At 34.8% G+C, this 20269-nt stretch overlaps 1 long non-coding RNA gene and 2 pseudogenes across 2 annotated transcripts; 2 read left to right on the top strand and 1 right to left on the bottom strand.

Moving 5' to 3' along the window:
• Nucleotides 1–429: 429 nt before the first annotated feature.
• On the bottom strand, nucleotides 430–12848 carry LOC142631232 (protein NRT1/ PTR FAMILY 3.1-like; annotated as a pseudogene).
• On the top strand, nucleotides 6931–11570 carry LOC142633125 (uncharacterized). Of its 2 annotated transcripts, XR_012843811.1 has the most exons (5): nucleotides 6931–7053; nucleotides 7172–7398; nucleotides 10444–10632; nucleotides 11066–11197; nucleotides 11291–11570. It is a non-coding gene; the product is annotated as an uncharacterized LOC142633125 (long non-coding RNA). The 2 variants fall into 2 exon arrangements; XR_012843810.1 differs by having other exon boundaries at nucleotides 10444–11197.
• A 291-nt stretch (nucleotides 12849–13139) lies between the features above and the next one.
• LOC142632346 (protein NRT1/ PTR FAMILY 3.1-like) lies at nucleotides 13140–14862 on the top strand (annotated as a pseudogene).
• Nucleotides 14863–20269: the final 5407 nt, after the last annotated feature.

Raw genomic sequence — 20269 nt, 5'->3', positions numbered from 1 at the left:
TTGATAATTATTGACTACCAGCCCTGATCTTAAGTAGAAAACCAACGATAGTGACCAGAAGTGACTCAACCACATGACTTTCAGGCTTGATTTCCCCCACAAATCCAATTCTAATTAGTGACTTATTAAAGACTTAAAATACGACCCATGTTTGCAATAAAAAGGCCCACAAAAATATTTGTTAAAGTTTTTTCCATAACTGGGTGCTGATTATTTATGTGAATGAATTACTGAACTGGATTTTGGATTTCTAATGAAGTTGGCTTGCACAGTATATTATTATTAGGCTGAAAGTGGAAACTAGTCTACTTATTTCCCTTAAACTGCAGGAAAAAAAAAAAAAACTGAAAAATCAGTAAATTTAAATTAAAAAAAAAAAAAACCACTTTAAGATGCTCTAGTGTATAGTCATATTCCTTATCAACAATCCTAAGCTGTCTCATTTCTTCCAAGGCCAAGCTCCACCTCTCCATGTCCATTCCTACCATCTAAGATCATAGAGGGGATTTTATTCCCAGCTAGTTCTTCAACTTCCTCCTTGCATGTTTCACTAACCTCTTCCAATGGCTTATAAGTATAAAGCCAACTACATATCACATAATATACGACATTTATTAATTGGATGCCACTAACAAGCCAGTAGTAGAATTCCAATCTTCCCATATTGAGGTTATCAGGCAACCAGTTGCTTTTCATGCCTGAATACTTATGAACTAGTGATACAATTAGTGTGCCTACATAGTTTCCCATTGCTAATGCTATCCAATATAGTGCTAGAGCGGTACTTCTCATGCTTTCAGGTGATTGCTCATAAAGAAATTCCAAGTGCCCCACAGATATGAAAACTTCCGATCCGGTTAACCGGAAACCATCCCTTCGAACGGTTCTTTTAACGGCCAAACCCGTTCAACATAAAAAAGTCAGTGAAACATATGAACCGAGGTTGAACCGCCCGGGTTTAAGAACCGTGGGCGAGTCTTACGGTTTAAGCCAAGCTCTTTAACAAAAATAAAAAGCAAGCTAAAATGATTTATTTCAGCCGGTAATAAGACAAACAAACATAATATTTTACCTCAGTGCAGTAGTTCGCCACCTAACCCATCGCAGACAACGCAGGTTGCCCCTGCTTCTTCTTCTTCTTCTTCATTGTTCCTTCTCTGCTTCTTTTTTTGTTTTTCGGGGTCTTCCTCCAGTTTAAGTAAATGACTTGCTTCAACTTCATTTTTGCTTTTTAGTTTGGTGAGCCTAGCACGTGTGACGTGACAAAGCTTTGGAAATGACAAAAATGAGTTTGAAAGTTCCTGACTCGTATATTGAGTCTTGGGCACCTCTCAATATGAATTATAATAGGGTCCATTGTTTTATAGTTTTGTCGTTTTTGGCTTTTGTTTATCATTTTTTTTTACAATTGATGACGTTATGTTGGTTTTTGAAACATTATAATGAAAGTAATGATATAAAAATATATTTAAAAAATATTCTTTATATTTATTCAGATTATTTAAGTCATATTTTTTTACGAATTTAATATATTTATTTATATTTTAAATAATTATTAAATTAATTATGATATCATCACGGTTCGATCTGAAGTCCAACTTCAAAAATCTTAAATCTCTTTCATTTACGGTTCTGTGAACGGTTTGAATTTTGTTGCAAAACTAAGGTGCCAACCAAAAAACAGTATTAGGAATAATTGCATTTGGATCATCCAATAAGTTATGATCAGAAGCCACTACTTTCCTCTTTATTTCAACAAACGATGCAACAATTGTAACAAGAATGTTAACCACATAGCCTACTCCCATTCTTTGTAGGCATGTGATGCTTGATGGATTTCCTATGAATCGACGAGCAAAGGGTACAAAGAGACGTTCGTATAGAACAAGGCCAATGAGCATGGTTATGTTGCTAAAGGTAGACAAAGAGGCTGGAGGAATTTGAAAGGAGTGAGACAAGTGACGATTCATAGTGCAAACTTGTAGAATAGTGAAGCTAAGCAGGTGAGAAGATGAGGCAAAAAGTAAAATTCCAGCTGCCCATATAGGAAATGTGCGTACCCAATTATGGTGGTTGGGCTCGACCCCTCCCTAGGCTCACAATCTATTTGTATTGTGGGTTTTGGATTTCCTACTATGGGTAGTCTTATGCTTGGTGACTTGGATGTTCCCTGATTTCTACAAACCCCTCTTCCCCGATATTGCGCTCCTCCCTTAGTCTGATCGTTCCTTCTCCCAGCTTTCTTTCTCTCTAGAATTGCCAACCCCTATCTCTCCTTTTGTTCTTCTATTTATAGCCTTAGATGAGTGGAGGTGTCATGATTATTCCCCTTTACTAGTGCAATTGAAGGTCTAATACTATCATCTTTAGGTGGGTTTCAGGTGTGAGAGTGGTAGTGGCTTTGGAACTAATTCCCACCTCCAAAAACTTGCCCAACAGCGATATCCCCGAAGGCACTACCGGGCAATCGGTCATAGGATATCTCCAAGCTACGATGTCCCCGACCAGGTTAAAAAATGATCGGGGGGATTCGCTTGGGGTATCCAGGCACAGTCCTATCTCAGCTTCGGGGTACAAATTGGGTCTCGGGGCGCTTGAATTGAGGCCAAAGGACCAAAGATAAGGGTAGAGTTAAAAAACACATCGCGAGGCTTGGGCCTGAGGCCTATAGGGCCTGGGGCCCAACCCTGTACAATAGCAATCGCAAGGCCCAAGGGGTCTGGGGCTCAACCCCATACAGGAAACATTCGGATAATGCATTTTAATTCTTCAACTCGATGTACAGTGGCAAGCCTCCATAAATTTGGTGGCTTTGAATCTGTTGTGTTATTTTTTAGACCCCTTAACACAAGTTGATGAATCTAATATTAAACTAAGTTGATTAACAAGTTCATTAATAAGATCTAGGTTAAACCAATGTGTGTAAAACAAAAATAATGCGGAAATATAAAGAACACTCAGATATGATGACCTAGGAAAACCTAACCGGTAAAAAACTTGGGGATGATTTAACCTAGCTATTCGCAAGGTAAAAACAGATCCACTATAAAAGAATTGAATTTTTTACAATAAGATTTAGACCATTAACATCCTATTGCTACCTCGAGTAGAAAACTTACTATCACGACCACGTGACAACTCCGAGTCCACAGACTACTTCTTTCCTTAATCTGTAGCAACCACAAGTTCTCCTACTTGTGATTTTGAGACTCTACTCAAAGGTTTCAGATCTTCTTTAAAGTTCTTTATACAACAACTGAAGAAATCATCAAGTTCTTGACGTGAATCTTGACCTTGATAACCCTATATGTGTGTATGAAGGTAAACACCTCTCAAATCTCACAAAAGATTCAACACACAACTCTCCAAAGACTTGTAAAACATAGCTAGGGTTTTTCTTTTTATATTTGGAGTAAAACACAAAACCCTACACGTCAGAAGGGCTTAGGCTAAATTGGAAATTCTATAGAAAATTAAATCTACTCGACTTTCAATCGATTGAGTCTAATTTTTGATCGATCGAGCCTTGCAGATTTTGACCAATAAATCCTGCAATCACTCAATTCCAATTTTACATAAAATCACACTTTGAGCAAGCCTAAACCTAGACTCTATGTTTTGATCATGGTTTGCTAACAAAATACATATTGAATTTCTAATACATTAGTTCCTAAAGTCTTAGAACCTAACATGTTGCATTGCTATCTGTTACAATTGCAGCTTTATCAAACCACCTGCAATCATATCCACAAGGCTCGGCTAAACCATTCAATGAATACTTGTTAGAATAATGGTTAATTAATTAAATCCAACATTTCCTAACATCTTAAAATTTTTAGATAACAGGTAATTTTATCATGGTATCAAAGCAAGTGATCCTTAGTTGAAACTTGTCTCTGCTCTACCTCTCTACCTCTTATTTAAATAGTTAAAAATTCCACATGTTGGGCGTCATTTATTAAGAAGAAGCAAAGTGAATCATAGTCACTAACATTTGTACTTATTGAACACACGATATTAGTAATGAGCATTTGGGAAGTATGTATCCCAAATTATATGTGCTTCACTCTATCTTTTGCATCTGCAATCACATTCTACATTATACTTAAAGAATGTTTTAAATTACTTACTTGAATTGATTTGTATGTAGAAGCCTTCCATGCAAAGATATAGCAGCATCGTGCTCTCTATTCTCATACAAGAGAGCAGGGTCTTCTGGTACTACTTCTTTCCTCTTCTTTACTGCTGCAACAATTACTTGAGCCAATCTAACCAAGGGACTACCCGCAGGTTTGATTCTATTGTAGAGAGGTGAACCCACCAAAAAGGCTATAATTGACAAGGCCATGGCTATGGTTGGAACTCCAAGACCCCAGCCCTAACCCACATTATCTTGGATGTAAACCACAAAAGTCAGGGCAGTTAGTGTTGCCATTCCCATGCTAAAGTAGTATCAATTGAACAAATTCCAACTTCTAGCCGCTACACTAGATTTGGTCATGTCAAACTGGTCTGCAACAAAGGTAACAACACAGGGCCTAATGCCACTTGAGCCAAGAGACGTAAGTAGCAGAGAGATGTAGAGGACCCAAAGCTGCAAGGCTGAGGCTTCCTTCCAGTTCATTTGAGTTGGGCGTGGTGGAGGCTAGAGTGTTGGCTCAATTGCCGATATGGTGATGCTAATTACTCCCTGCAAGATGAAGAATGAGAAATTGATAAACATTCTAAATTTTCACAAGCCAAATATATGATCATAAGAAACACTAAAATTTTTTGTTGCTGTTGGTGTTAGAATAGAATAAAATAAGATTACATTCAATCCACCGCAACTCAAAAAGAAGTTGTTGTGAAAATGTGAGATTTTGTTCTGCTTATACTGTCATATGAATAAGTGTGCATAAAATTTGTCAAATTTTTCTACCAAAAAAAAAAGAATAGTCAAATTAAATTAAAAGATCAATGATGCAGATCTTGTACACTAATATAGTCCATCTCATTATGGGCTAAAATATTTTCTCACAGTTTTCATTATTCTGATTAGCCAACGAACGTAGCATGTATATGAAAAATTACGTGCGTTTAGTGAAAAATGATTTTTTACAACATTAATGAATAGTTAAATTATAGTTCCCCTTCTTAATTTATCAGTAAAATGGATTCTTTTAATAGTGATATTTAGACCTGTAAAGCATGGTATTGCTGTTTTTACCAGTTCATAGATAATAGAACCAGCCATGATAGTCAAAAACCGCCTGGCAAAGGAGTCGGCTCTTAAAGCACCCAACAATGGCATGAAATTGGCAGTTACAGTGAAGTTGGTGAATGTGTTGGAGGCTTGTACTAGCGGCATGTTAAGCTCTTGTATTAGGTACGTTATCATGTTGGCATGGAAACCAGTTGCTGCAAATTTGTCACATATTTCATTTGTTGGAAAACAGAGGGGGCAATAATTAGTGTACCTAGCTCATGAATATAATTACCATTAAAATAGCATGAGAAATTTATGCATACTTATGTGTCAATACATATAGTGGTACAAAGCTTTTCGAAAAGTGTGTTAGAAATATATAGTTGAATGATTAAATTTATCATCTTATTAACTTAAATTTTTGGGACAATTTGTAATTTTATATGGTATGAGATTCTAAGTTTGATTATTATCCAGTATTTTAACAAAGTGGTAATTTATTTAAGAGTACAAATTTTAATACATAAGATTTTTTTTTAACAAAATGATCGATGTTTCATAAAAAAAAAAAAAAATTAAATATTTATTTATTATGTTGTCAATTTGTAAACTCTCTCTAGTAAGATTGATTAATAATTCTAATGCTATAATAATTTTCATAACAATGTGATAAATTGTGATTGATGTAAAAATCAAGTAATATTAGTTGTGGTTTCAGTGCAAGTAATAGTGCACTAATCACAATTTTTCACCTCTAACAATTTGTAAAAAGTTATGAAATGTGGGCCAAATGAGGGGCTCTTATAAAAGAAGGTTTTTTATTTTCCATACAGAAGAATAGAAATTCCTTCTTCTTCTTTTCGCTGGATAGGTGGGTCAAATCTTTTCCACGCAGCTTTCCACTTCTAGTGGACAAAGGTCTTTTATTTTCCAAACAGAAGAATAGAAATTCCTTCTTCTTTTCGCTGGATAGGTGGGTCAAATCTTTTCCACACAACTTTTCACTTCTTGTGGCCCAACTTTCTTTTTATTGTGTTTGTTCAACGATAGGGGACAGCCAAGACTAAACTTAATTCTAGATTGGGAGTTTTGTTTAGTGAAATATTGGGACCACTACTATTAAGGCGGCTTAATTGCATTTGGATCAAAGTTATGCATATCTTGAGATTTATTTGACTCCAAAAGGAAAATTGGTAAATCTCAAATTAGCATATAGGATACAAGTATACATAGACTCCATTATACACATACATTTCAAGTGTGATATTAAAAAGGGCTTTATCACTTGCTCCGCGACACTAACTGCCGCATGCAGTTTTGGTGTTGGCGTGTAAGTGTATTTCCTTATCACTATATGTGTGTGTGTGTGTTTCTAAAAAAAAAAAAGTGTAAGAATATGTGTAATAAGGTGTGTATAATAATCACTACCCTAAAATAGGTTATTGGACTGTTTTAAAAAATCTTTACCATATATATAGTGATAATGTTGCAATACGTTAGTAATTATATTAGGATTGTTAGACATTACAGCCCAAGTGGCCTAAACCAATTCTACACTCATGTACTTGTAGAAAAAACATATTAACCTTATGTTAGTCTATGGTTAGCTTAAGGATAGTCAAATATTCTCTAATATATAAATTCTACATTGGATACATTGTAACACAAGTGCTTAATATTAATATTAATATGCCGCCACTCCCTCGGTTTATCACTCTGTTTTTTCTATAAATTCACAACTGCTACGACCTTTAACCAAGTCTCTCTCTCTCTAATGTTCTGGTTCTCTAGTAAGAATCAAACCATGGCAACCCACATAAGCTTCTCATGCTTTCTTTTACTCCTCACAATCTCAACCATTGCAGGTCTCTCTCATCAATCAGTACTCTCTTATTTCCTTCAAAAACTATACGTGTTTGTAACATTCTAACGTTTTTATGCTTTTTTGTGTGTGTGTGTGTGTGTGTGTGTGTGTGATTGCAGAGTCAGCTTCAATAGGAATCAACTATGGCCGAATCGCCAATAACCTGCCCACACCAACCCAAGTGGTGCAGCTTCTCAAGAAACAAGGACTCACCTGAGTCAAGCTCTATGACACCAACTCAGACGTTCTCACTGCCCTAGCCAACTCGAACATAACCGTAGTCGTTGCTCTCCCAAATGAACTCCTCTCTTCCACAGCGAAAGACCAATCATTCGCTGACAATTGGGTTAGCTGTGTCTCACTTATAAATTCATTGTGATTTAATTGATTAAATAGTCTAAATTAGATTTTATAATAGGTTTACTATAATATATACTTTTTATAAATTTAAATGAAAACAATTTAGAAAACAATAATAAGATAGTAAAGCAAACAATAATAAAATATATAACAATACCTCATGTTTCACAGAATCAACATAAAGCAAAAAATAATTCCATTAAACAATTAGTAAGATAGTAAGATTCATCAAATAATATTTATAACGTCGAGGAATTATAATTAGTGAGTGCCTCTGTCAGGCAACTAAGCAACTAACTAGCACTAATATTACCCCCAAAAAAAAAAAAAAAATCACAGTTGTCGATGGTCTCTCCCACAACGGCGCTACCGTGCTTAGTCTGTTATCTTTTCTTCAATCATTTGTGATTTTTTTTTTAGGTTAAGGTAACGTGATATTGTTTTATTTTTGCATTTTTTAATGTTTTATTATTATTTTTTTTTATCAATTTGGGTTGGAGTCTCCAGGTTGATACTGTTTTCTTTTCTCTTTCCCTTCTTTTCCTTTCTCTTCCATTCCCTCAGCTTCAACCATAGCTTAAATGTCTGTTGAAGACACCGAGATGTGCCAAATTCTTGAGTCACACAGAAAACCGCGATTTCGGGCCCCGATTTTAGCTTTCATTTTGTTCTTCCTTTATTCCCATTTGGTATCATTTTTGTTGTTCCTGTCCATACTTCCCCCTGTTGTGAATTAGTTTGGGGAACTTTAGGTATTGATAACTTATGTCTGCAAAATGTATATTGGTTTTGCTTTGGCTTTTTAAATTTAGCGGTCTTAGTTTTTAGTTTTGAGAAAATGCTCAAATATGAGTTCATTGGAAAATATGTTTATCTTCAATCTTTCCATTGTGATATAAGAATCATGACAAGTTTTGTGTCAGTGTAATATTCATGTCTGAGAAGATAAAATTGTTGTGGGATTGGTTTGCAAGTACATGAAATGAAAGATTTCAATTAGGGGTGTTAATGACTCGAGTTGGTTCGGGCTGTTTTCAATCAATCCTCCACTTGAACCGACTTCGTGAGTTGGGAACTTTCTCACTGGATAGTGACAGATTGATTGGTTCGTAGTCAGAGATCAGGTTGCCTTGTTCAATGAGTTGGTGGTGATGGATCTGTTAGTGGGGGAGAGAGAGAGGGATGGGACGAGGGAGGTAATAAGGATCGGGTTTGGTAGGTGAAAATAAATTTCTTACACCCAATTGAAAACCCTTTTTTTTAGGATTTAAATATGTGCTTATTGAATGGAAGTTGAAATTACCTGGATGGGTTGAGTTGGTCCAATCTTCCTGAGTTGGTTTTTTGTGGATTGATGGGATGGTATAGGTTTTAATATCTTTTGAAGTTTGGATTGGGTCAACAAAATTTTAAAACCGAGTAACTCGACCCTACACACATTATTAATAGTTTGAAAAATATATCTTTTCTTGAATTTATTAGTAGTTTGATTTATTTTGGATTTTGGAACAAAATGTAAATTTTTTAGTTGAATTATATTAGTATTTTAAAATTTAGTTGGATGCAATTGGAATATTAAAGTCAAATTATGTAAGTTTTAATCATTTATTGAATGAAAACATTTTAGAAAATAAAATAAATTCGACAAAATAGCCTAAACTAGACAATCCAATCCACATCCATCTTTTTGGAGTTGGTAGGTTTTTAAAGCTATTATGGGTTTTGGTTGGATTAGAGATTTTTCAATGTGAGTGCTTAATTGGGTTGAAAAATATCTCAAAATTAACCTAATCCTATCCAATTCATGCTAACCCAACTTTTTGGGTGCAATCAAGCCTAGTCAAATCACATGGGAAGGATTCTCTTCATTTGAATTCCTTTTACAAACTGACACATTATTTAAAATTTTAGATAACATGACAATATATACTTTTAAATTTGTAAAATCTAATTTAGACTATAATATAAACGAAATGAAAAAGGTTTAAAATGGAGATAAGTGAGACACAATATATCAATTAAATCACAATGAATTTATAATAGGTTTACTATAATGATGTGTGATATTTAAGTCCTTACTGTCACCCAACTAACAGAAAATACTGGCGTGGCTAAAAAAACTGGCATAGTGGTAGCAGTGTGGCACTACTAATGGAAAATGCTGACGTGGCTAAAAAGACAGGGCTGGATTCTCTTGATCTTTTCGATGGAAAATGTGGTTGGGACTTAAAAATCCTTCCAAGAGTACAAACTTTCCTTTGGAAGTGTTGTCATAACAGCATAAATTGCACTCTTAATTCACATAAATTGGTTGAACACTTCTTTATGTTTTTGTTGGGTTGTTGGCGCTAAGATTAAATAGTGTAATGTCATCGTAAGTCGTAAAATTTAAGGTGAAATTAATTTTAAAAAAACCATATAGTTTCAAGGAGGTTTCAAATTATGAAACCTTATAGTTTTCTAAGTATAAACTAATAAATTAAACGGTTAACTTTTATTTCTCTGTCAGTAACAGTAGGATCCAAAGGTTCCAATGCATGTAATATTTACTTAATCTATATTCTATATGTACACACCATTCATTGAAGGTGAAAAATCTATGGGCTTGGTTTCTTTCTTTTCCTTTTTATTTTTTATTTTTTATTTATCATCCTTCATTTGTGATACCTAAGAGGATATTGGGAGTGGGTGTAAGGAATTTAAGGGCTGTCTAAGAGCTTGGATGAGGAGACACGTTGCCCTTATATATTTAATTATCAAATAATTTTATCTTTATTGCTCATCTTTGTTTAATCTCACAATAGTTTCAGGTTTTGATTCCCATATTGTGGTCAGATATAATTCTGCTAACTTTAGGTCCCTTCTTTTGCAACATACCAGCGGAATGGTCTTGAAAGAATTTTGTATTCATAAAAAATTGTGCATTTAGTCTACCTTCATTGGTCATTTGGATTAGATCAATGTTTAAATCAACTATACTATTCTTTCTAAATTTTCTCTAGCCTGATGACCATTGTTTGATTTTCTCGAGGCGAGGATTAAAGAATTGGCCCAGCAACTACAATAGATTCAACTAAGCAACTCCAACCAAATGCAGCACTCCCATGCACCCTGAAATCTTCTATTGATTCTTGCATACGTTAGTTTGGCCTAATGGGGGCATAATTAGTATATTAGTGCTTCCAACTGCTGTGAACAAGGTTATGTTGTTTATCTGTAGGTACTCCAAATGGTGTTTCCCCTCTTATATTCAAATGATAGGCTGTGATGAAAGACTCATTTTAGATTTCATTTGAATACACCTTCAAGGGTTACTTTGCTTAATTGTTTGTATCCTCGATTTCAATATTGAATCTCTTTTTTTAGTAAGTAATCTCAATATTGAAATTGATACACATCATAGGTGTTTAATTTGTAGGTTTGAGTTTAGAGATCAAAGAAAGTGTTGTAGCAATATACCTTAAAAAAATAAATATTTTTTTGTAGTGTTAGTTTTTTTGTAGCAATAAACATTTATCTTCTTCTCCTATTCTTCTTCTCATTTTTTAAATTTTTTCCTCAAAATTTTTTATTATCAATTTATCACTAGAGAGTAGAGAGCTTGAGTTGTGTTGAGGCAGAATTTGAAAGAGTGGGTGGGCTAAATGATGCAGAGGTTTAAGGCTGCCTTGTTGCTGAGGCGCAACAATCTTCGCATTCACAGTCTTCGTTTCCTCAACCAATACCACACAAGAGCTTTCTGTTCTCTTTTGGACACTACTATTACCGATGAACTTGACAACCAAGTCAGTTTCAACTTTCAAGAATGCCCTTTTGTCTATTCTCTTTCTTTAACCCCCACACGCTAACTCTCTTTCTCTCTCTGTCTCTCTCTGCAGGTATTGGTTGAGGGCAAAGCTTGGTATAGAACAGCAATTTTGAACAGGCCTTTGAGAAATAGTACTGCAATGGTGTGTGTCTTTTACTAGATACTCTTTGTTACTTTGTGTGCGTGTTTGTGCTTTTTGGCTATTGGATTGGCACCCAATTTGTAAAAATTGGCTCAATTGAAAGATTTGTTGTCTAGGTCTTTGTTTTTATGGTGTTTGGTTGGGAATTATTATGTTTAATTGGGTTTACTCCAATTGTGTAATATCCTGTATCTGTGTTGTTATATACCCTCCATTTGGTTCAACTGAAAACATTACTTGGGTTATTGTTTTTATGGTGTTTAAATTGATAACTATTGTTATGCATAGTTATATGGCTTGAGTTTGCTCCGAGTAAAGCTAGAGACACAACCAAATTCACAACTAGTTGAGGTGGCAAATTATGATTTGTAAATTACAACTTGCAAACTCAATTGTTGTGAAAAAAGTTGTGGACTTTATTGTGCCAGTAGACTTTTTGTGGTATTGTGATAGTAGAGCTAAAACTATTATAGGTTCTTTGTAACAGGTTTGAACAATGTATTTGATGCAAAACAGGTTCTTTGTAACGGCAAAACAGGTTCTTTGTAACGGGTCTGATGCAAAGCGCACTGAAAAAAAAAAAAAGAACCTATAGCGGCGGTCAAAAAGCGCCGCAATAGGTGCATATTTTATGTATTAAATGAAACCCTATAGCGGCCTACGCACATATAGCGGTGCCGTGTATCCGCTGCTAAAAGTCAATTGACACGAATTCGAACGTCGTATGGTGGCGGTTTTATGCCCGTTGCTAAAGGGCGTATCTACAGCGGCGGGTTTTTGTACCGCCGCAATAGAGATACTGCGTCGCAACAAGGTTGGCGGGTAGAACCGCTGCAACAGCCGCCGTTGCAATTGGTGAAATGTACCTATAGCGGCGGTTTTTGGGGCTTTTAGCGGCGGTTTTGGCCCGCCGCAGTAGGCCAATTTTTTTGTTGTGGCTTTTTCATTGTAGATGTGGACTGTCAAGCCGAACCACATAAACTTTTATGTGTGCTCTATTTTTCGTGCTTCCACTCATCATTCAATCATCACACACCATCACACAACTTTAACAAGAATCATCTAATCTGAAACATACGGTGATAACATAATGAAATTACCATATGTTCTAAAAATTGATAAAACTTTAACAAGGATCATCTAATATAATACATACGGTGATAACATAATGAAATTACCATTTGTTCTAAAAATTGATAAAAAGAAGAAACAAATTTAACTAATTAATCATTATTCTAACTTAGCTCATATGTATATTTTGAGATGGTAGCTTATAGATACTCAAACACAAGAATAAAATGGTGTCTTGATTTGGAAAGAAGACAGTCGTATGACTAGAACAAGAATTTGCGAACATACCAAAGATGAATGGCATTGTTTTGATTCCTCCAAGCTTCTTCTTCTTCCTCATGATTTTCCTTTCATCCTCTATCTTCTCTTGCTTCTGATCAACACCGGCCATGTTCTCTTTGTACAAATACTCCATCTGTGGTTTTCACCTTCACATGCAAAGGCAAGTTTCAAGAGGAGGTCTATATATTATGGTCGGCAACTGGATTTAGGACCAAGAACAGTGGAGAGGTCAACTATATGATGGACGGGACCCACAGGACTCCATTTGGTCCTGTGGGTATTATTTTCTACGACATGGAAGCCATACCATTAATTTAAGTGCAAATACAACCTCAATTAGTGCAAATATGTCATAAGAAATTACATCTCACCAATGGACCAAATGGAGTCTTGTGGGTCCCGTCCATCATATAGTTGACCAAATTTATGGAGGCTTGCCACTGTACATTGAGTCGAGGAATTAAAATGCATTATTCGAATGTTTCCTATATGGGCAGCTGGAATTTTACTTTTTGCCTCATCTTCTCACCTGCTTAGCTTCACCATTCAACAAGCTCGCACTATGAATCATCACCTGTCTCACTCCTTTCAAATTCCTCCAGCCTCCTTGTCCATCTTTAGCAACATAACCATGCTCATTGGCCTTGTTCAGTATGAACGTTTCTTTGTACTCTTTGCTCGTTGTTAGGTTCTAAGACCTTAGGGACTAATGTATTAGAACTTCAATATGTATTATGTTGGCAAACCATGATCAAAATATTTAGTCTAGGTTTAGACTTGCTCAAAGTTTGGTTTAATATAAGTTTGGAATTATTGCAGGAAATTATTATTCTATTTCTGCAAAGCTCGATCGATTGAAGAATAGACTCAATCGATCAAGAATCGTGGATCAAGAATTTTTTGTAGAATTTTAGTCGGCCCAAACAGCAGTTCAAGCCCATTAAGGATTAGGGTTTCAGATCTATTTCTTCTAGTAAATAAAAGAAACCCAAAACACGTTTTTAGAAGGGCTTTTAACAGAGAGAAGAGTGTGCCTCTTTTGTAGATCTAGGGTTTTGTATCCAAAAACTCTCTAGAGTCTTTTTATTTGTGCTGTGTGTTGAATTTCTTGTGAGATCTAGAGGTGTTTGCCTTCATACATACTTAGGGGTATCAAGATCGAGATTGATGTCGAGACCTTGGTGATGGTTTCAGTTGCTGCATAAAGAGTGTAAAGATATACAAGTGGTGTACTTGTTGATGCTGTGGATCTAAGAAAGAAATAGTGCGTAGACTCGGAGTTGTCACATGGTCATGGTAGTAAGTTTTTTACTCGAGGTAGCAATAGGATGTTAGTGGTCTAAGTCGCTATTGTAAAACTTCAATTCTTTCATAGTGGATCTGTTTTACCTTAAGGATAGCTAGGTTAAATCCTCTCTAGGTTTTTTACTGGATTGGTTTTCTTAGGTTATCATATCGTGTGTTATTTATTTTTCTGCACTGCTTTACATGATATGATTGTTATTGTTTTAACCTAGATCTAAATAATTTACCTAAGTTAATCACTTGGCTAAATAACTAGGTTAATCTGTTAGTGTTTAAGGGGTCTAAAAACTGTACACTCGTCGATTCACAGGAAATCCATCAGGCATCACGTGCCTATAAAGAATGGGAGTAGGCTATGTGGTTAACATTCTTGCTACAATTGCTGCATCATTTGTTGAAATCAAGAGAAAAGCAGTGGCTTCTGATCACAACTTATTGGATGATCCAAATGCAATTATTCCTATTACTGTTTTTTGGTTGGCCACTCAATTTTGCCTACATGGGGTAGTTGAAGTTTTCATGTCTGTGGGGAACTTGGAATTTCTTTATGATCAATCACCTGAAAGCATGAGAAGTACTGCTCTAGCACTATATTGGATAGCAATAGCAATGGGAAACTATGTAGGCACACTGATTGTATCACTAGTTCATAAGTATTCAGGCACGAAAAGCAATTGGCTGCCTAATAGGAACCTGAATAAGGGAAGATTGAATGCTACTACTGGCTTGTTAGTGGTATCCAAGTAATAAATCTTGTATATTATGTGATATGTAGTTGGCTTTATACTTATCAGCCACTAGTGACGTTAGTGAAACTTGTAAGGAGGAAGTTGAAGAACTAGATGGTAGGAATGGACATGGAGAGGTAGAGCCTAGCCTTGGAAGAAATGAGACAACTTAGGATTTTTTTTTTTTTTTTGAGAAGGAACTTGGATACTTTTATTATTGTAAATGAGTTACATTCGAATGTAAAATTGAAACAATATGAGGAGGAACATCTTCCATCCAAACTTGAAAATTTGGCACGCTTATAGCATGTTTCGCTAGATTATGAGCTACACTATTGCCGTTTCTCTTTACATGAGAGTACAACACTCTTTGAAAATGACTCGAGAAAATTTTTACATCCTCCACTAGCAGACCCAATGGGCATTGGTACTTATCTTGTGATTTCAAAGCTTGGATTACGCCTAACGCATCGCCTTCAAGTATTACATCTTGGAACCCCAGCTCATGTGCAAACGACAAGGCTTTCAGAGCAGCCAACACTTCAGTCTCCTTTGCCTTATACGCCTGAGAAATCTGTTCTGAACATGAGGCTAAAACAGCACCATTGCAATCCCTTATTACAACTCCAACACTTGATTTATTTAAGTCCTCAAATACCACTCCATCAAAATTCACTTTCACAAAGCCGGCTTGCTGTGCTCTCCACTTGTTTCTTCCAATTCCGTGGTTCCTCATCTGCAAAACTGATGGTTCGGTGCTAGCTCTGTACTGCACCTACAATGCAGCAGCTTGTACAGCAGCTTGGTGCAATGGATCAACTTGTAAATTGAGCCTCACCCTATCCCTTTGATTCCAAACCATCCAAGCCGTGAATGCTAACAGCTCCAATGATTTTCCCTCCTCTATCATCCATGACAGCAGCTCCCTTACACCTGTGAATTCAATTTTGCACCTAAACCCCCATTTTTCCTGATCAGCCCAAACAATATCCAACTTCGGACATGACCACATAGCATGCATTGAGTCTTCTACTACCATTTTACACCTCTCACAGATCGGATCCTCCAAGATTTTCCTACGCATCAAAGCATGTTTGGTTGGAAGTACATCACGACATGCTCTCCACATAAAATTTTTGATCTTTGGTGGAGCTTGCATCTGCCATACTTCCTTCCAAACTTTCTTATGGCAGATTGGAGGAGTTTGGGAGTTTAATTGCAGCTCCTCTTCTTCCTTAAGGAATCTATATCCGGACTTGCAAGAATAAATTCCTGAGGAAGAATAAGGCCAATACAAGTTATCTTCTGCCACATGTTGACTTAGGGGAATTTTCTTTATCAACTTCGCATCCTCTTCCACAAATAAACCATCCACCATCTCTTCATTCCATCTTCTTGTGCTTGGGTCAATAAGTGAGTCTACGGTATGATTTTCAAAACTTTCCAACGGGCAAGTAGGCAGATACGTTGGATGTTTTCTTGGCAGCCAACGTTGCTGCCAAATGTTTATTTTGGTGGAGTTTGGATACAACTTCTGCGTTTCCACGTCGCGTTTTGCTTCCTTTTTTTTTTTTTTTTTTAAACCCAGCCGCAAGGTTTGACTATTCAGCCATGAACAGTGCACAAATGCACTGTTCATGGGTCCCACAAATTTCACTTTTCAGCAACTTTTTCATTAAAAATGGGTCCCACAGTACTATTCACACATTTAAAAATTATTTTGTTACAGTGTTTTCAGTTTTCAGTTTTCAGTTTCAGCAAAATAAGTTCTATCCAAACGGACTCTTTATCCCCACTTCACTATCATAAAAGTGAAGAAGTTGCTATGCAAAGTAAGAATTATTATAGGAAAATAAGTTCGCTATGTTTTAATGATAAAAGGAATCAAGGACAGCTCCACATTAAGCCAGGGTGGTCATAGGACCACACCTTGTACCTTGACATGGAAAAAGTTTTTTAAAAATTTATGATTTTTTTACCTTTAAAAAAATTTGTGACCACCCTAAATTTATTTAGGCCCAATGTAATTAAATTTTGGACAAAATTTGGCAACAAATTTGGTCATAGACTAAGACTACAGCCCCACTTAATATATATATATATATATATATATTTTTTTTTATTGGATGTGAATTTTAACAAATCTACAATTGGATTACATTTTCTTATTATATTCTCCATACATGAAAATTTTCAATAAGACCAAAGATCACTAGCTTTATCATCAATCAAATGTTTAAATTTTGAGTTTTTGTAGTCTAAAATTATACATAAAAAATAAGGTTATAGATCAAATAGTAAATAATATCCGATTGGCATGAAATTTGACATGAGTTTTAAAAATATAAAGAATATGCAATTCTATGGTTAGATTTTCAAAATATGGAGCTAGCCACGATAATTTGTTTAGTGAGAGCGGTAGCCTCAGGCTACAACTAAGTTTGTAGCCAAGCTGTTTCCTTAAACTTTGGTCCCCTTAACAATATATTAAACCCTTACAAACAAAAAGGAAAAGCCTAAATTTTTTATTATTAATTGAACTAAAATTTAGAAAGAAATGTAGCTTTCAACATTGATAATTAAACTATCATATTACGATTTTAAAATAAGAAAACTCGTAGAAAGAAATTGTAAGACTTTATGTATTTGCGTGTGGGGTTTTTTTTTTTTTTTCAATACATGAAATTCTCTTTTTATTAAATTTTGTATAATTTAAATTTGATAATGATCACTTTGAAAAAATTTCTTGGAGCCACCACTGAAAAGAATAGTATTTTTAAAAAACAATGAACTAAACTTTACTTGAGTTTCATAATCGTTAGAATTAAATATGTTAAGAGCATTGCAAAGGGTCTAAAATAAGCATCTTAAAATCTAACCAGTGCTAATTTTATACAATACAACAATGTTGTTCATTGCTTTGAAGGGTCCCTGCAGACTAACTTATGTATATAATAAATTTAAATATATTACGACAGGTTAATTTTCCTTAATCTTCGATATGAAATTGCTTAAGTAGATTATTTATAAAATTTTAGAGGGATATAATTTTTTTTCTTATAAGAAAAAAGATGAGTAATCAATACGCTCAATTAAAGTCAAATTCATACAATGCAAGACTTGGACAAACATTAATTATTAGTTGTATTTTATTCATGTGATACATAGCTTAATCAAGAAATGTATGTGAACTCAAGAAATATTTCAATAATATAATTAAAATTGAATAATAAAAGAGCTACTGGAATTAAAAAAAATGATTTAAGTTACATAACCAATAATGTAATAAAAAATTAAAATTTCTTTGAAATATTGAAACTTTTATAAATAAGTTTTAATCAGAGTATTAATTTTTTAAAAGATTGGTAATAGAATTTCATTTTCACTTAAAAAAAAACCTTATTCATAATTTTAATATGTTTATAATTAGTCACACGCCGAAATTTTAGCAGGATATTAGAAACGTATAAAATTAATAATGAAGCCTATTTTAATTTCTAAAGTTCTGAAACCCTCAAGTTTTAATTAGATAAAAGTAAGTTGATTATTTTAATATTCCTTTAGTACATCACATGTATATGGAGAAAAATGAAAAAAAAAGAAGAGATTTTGAGATAACATCCACTTTTTTTTTTTTAGATAAGAAATTCGTAACTTTCATTAAGAAGAAGATAAAAATAATACATCTTGAGTCAAAGAAGACTCAATCATATTATGATTTTTCCCTATCCAAGTTACATAATCGAAAACATCCTTGACATGTTGTGCCAAGTTGTGTGTTGGACAATTGTCTTCCCACTTGACGTGGTTCACTTGCACTCTTCCAAAGTCTTGTAGCTTTTGCCGAATTCCCTCAATAATATTGCAAATTGTACCAAATGTTCCATGCTATCATGAGTACTAACTCCAGAGTATCATCCCCCACACGTTGTGAAAATTTCAGATGCCACAATGTTCACAAACTTAGGGAAGACCAAGCGATGGGTATCAAAAGTGAGTCCCGAGAGCTGCCAGACCTCAGGAGCCTCATCACATTTCCAAAAGATATGTGCACTACTTTCAATTCCAGCTTCACAGGCTTCACATGCAAACTGGATCAATTAGAACTTTCCTTCGACATAAATTTGCCTTTGTCGGCAATATATTCTTGCTTGCTTTCCATGCGAAGGACTTGACTTTGTTCCATGCGAAGGACTTGACTTTGTTTGGGATATTTAGCCTCCATATTGTTTTCCAAAATATTTTAGAGTTCTCTACGTTATATGCTTCCCCAGAGGTGTTGCCTGTTCCAAATCCACTGCCAATTTATATGCACTACGAACTGTAAAATTACCCTTTGGTGTATAGGGCCATATCAATCGATCACCAGGCAGTTTTGTACTTAAAGGGATGCTCAATGTAGCTTTCGCGTCATCGGGGGAAAAGAATCGCTGGCCGGATCATATCAAACCGCCAAGCCTGAGTACATGGGTCAATGAGAAGAGAGACCTTTGCAAGATAACATCCACTTGATGAAACCACACCTGCAAGATGCAATTTTTTATTTTATTTTATATAGTGTATATTATAGTCTGATTTAGACATAAGCTTATATAATATGTGATTTTTTTTTTGATGGGAATATAATATGTGATTTTATTGTAAATGTTTGAGTAATTTGTTTGGACATAAGTTTATTTAATACGACTTCCGTGACCCCATTTTATTACGCTTTGCAAATTGCAAGGAAAATGTAGTCGTTACATAACTCATAAGGAAATTTCTATTAACATCAATGTGGCATTATTGAGTCCATGATCTCTTGGTCATGATCACTTGCCCTTAAAAAAATAATATTATATTCCCTTCGTTTCATTTATCTTAAACGAAGGAAAATAAAAGGCAAAAAGACGAAGTATTTTCCTTCATCCCCACGGTCCTCCACCCATTTAGGCCATGAAATACAGAATAATTTAAATTCTTTATTTCTTAATTCCAATCTAAAGATTCATAAAAAAAAAAAAAAATCTAATCTAAATAAAGTAATGGCCGAGGTGATGAATTATTTATATAAATATTGAACCATACATTTAAGCTTAGACAAAATTTGGTTACAAATTTAGTTGTAACCTTAGAGCATCTTCAATAGGCTCTCTAAAGCCAATTACGGAGAGCAAAAAAAAAAAAAAAAAACCCTACAATAGCCTCTCCATCTCCAAATTATTTTTTAGATTTGCTACAGTAGCTCTCCAGACATAAAGAGCACTGTAGCAATTACTGTAGCACCTCTAAACAATATTTTCCCTTAAAATAAAACCCGTTTGAATAAAAAATGACTTTTTTCTCTTTCCTCCATTTCTCTTTCTTTTGCACTCCCTCTCTCTCTCTTGCTTCTCTTTAGAAAAAAAACTCTCTCTTTGCTTCTCATCAGAAAGCAACGATGAAACACAAAATCGACGAAGCTCTCAATCAAAATACAAACACAAATCACAATTTTAAAACTAATCAAATTAGAACCAAAAAAAAAAAGGAGCAAAGCTGA

This window comes from Castanea sativa, chromosome 4, assembly GCF_040712315.1.
Source record: "Castanea sativa cultivar Marrone di Chiusa Pesio chromosome 4, ASM4071231v1".
Taxonomy (NCBI): domain Eukaryota; kingdom Viridiplantae; phylum Streptophyta; class Magnoliopsida; order Fagales; family Fagaceae; genus Castanea; species Castanea sativa.
The sequence above is the reverse complement of the archived record's forward strand: the minus strand, read 5'-3'. Positions and strand labels throughout refer to the sequence as shown.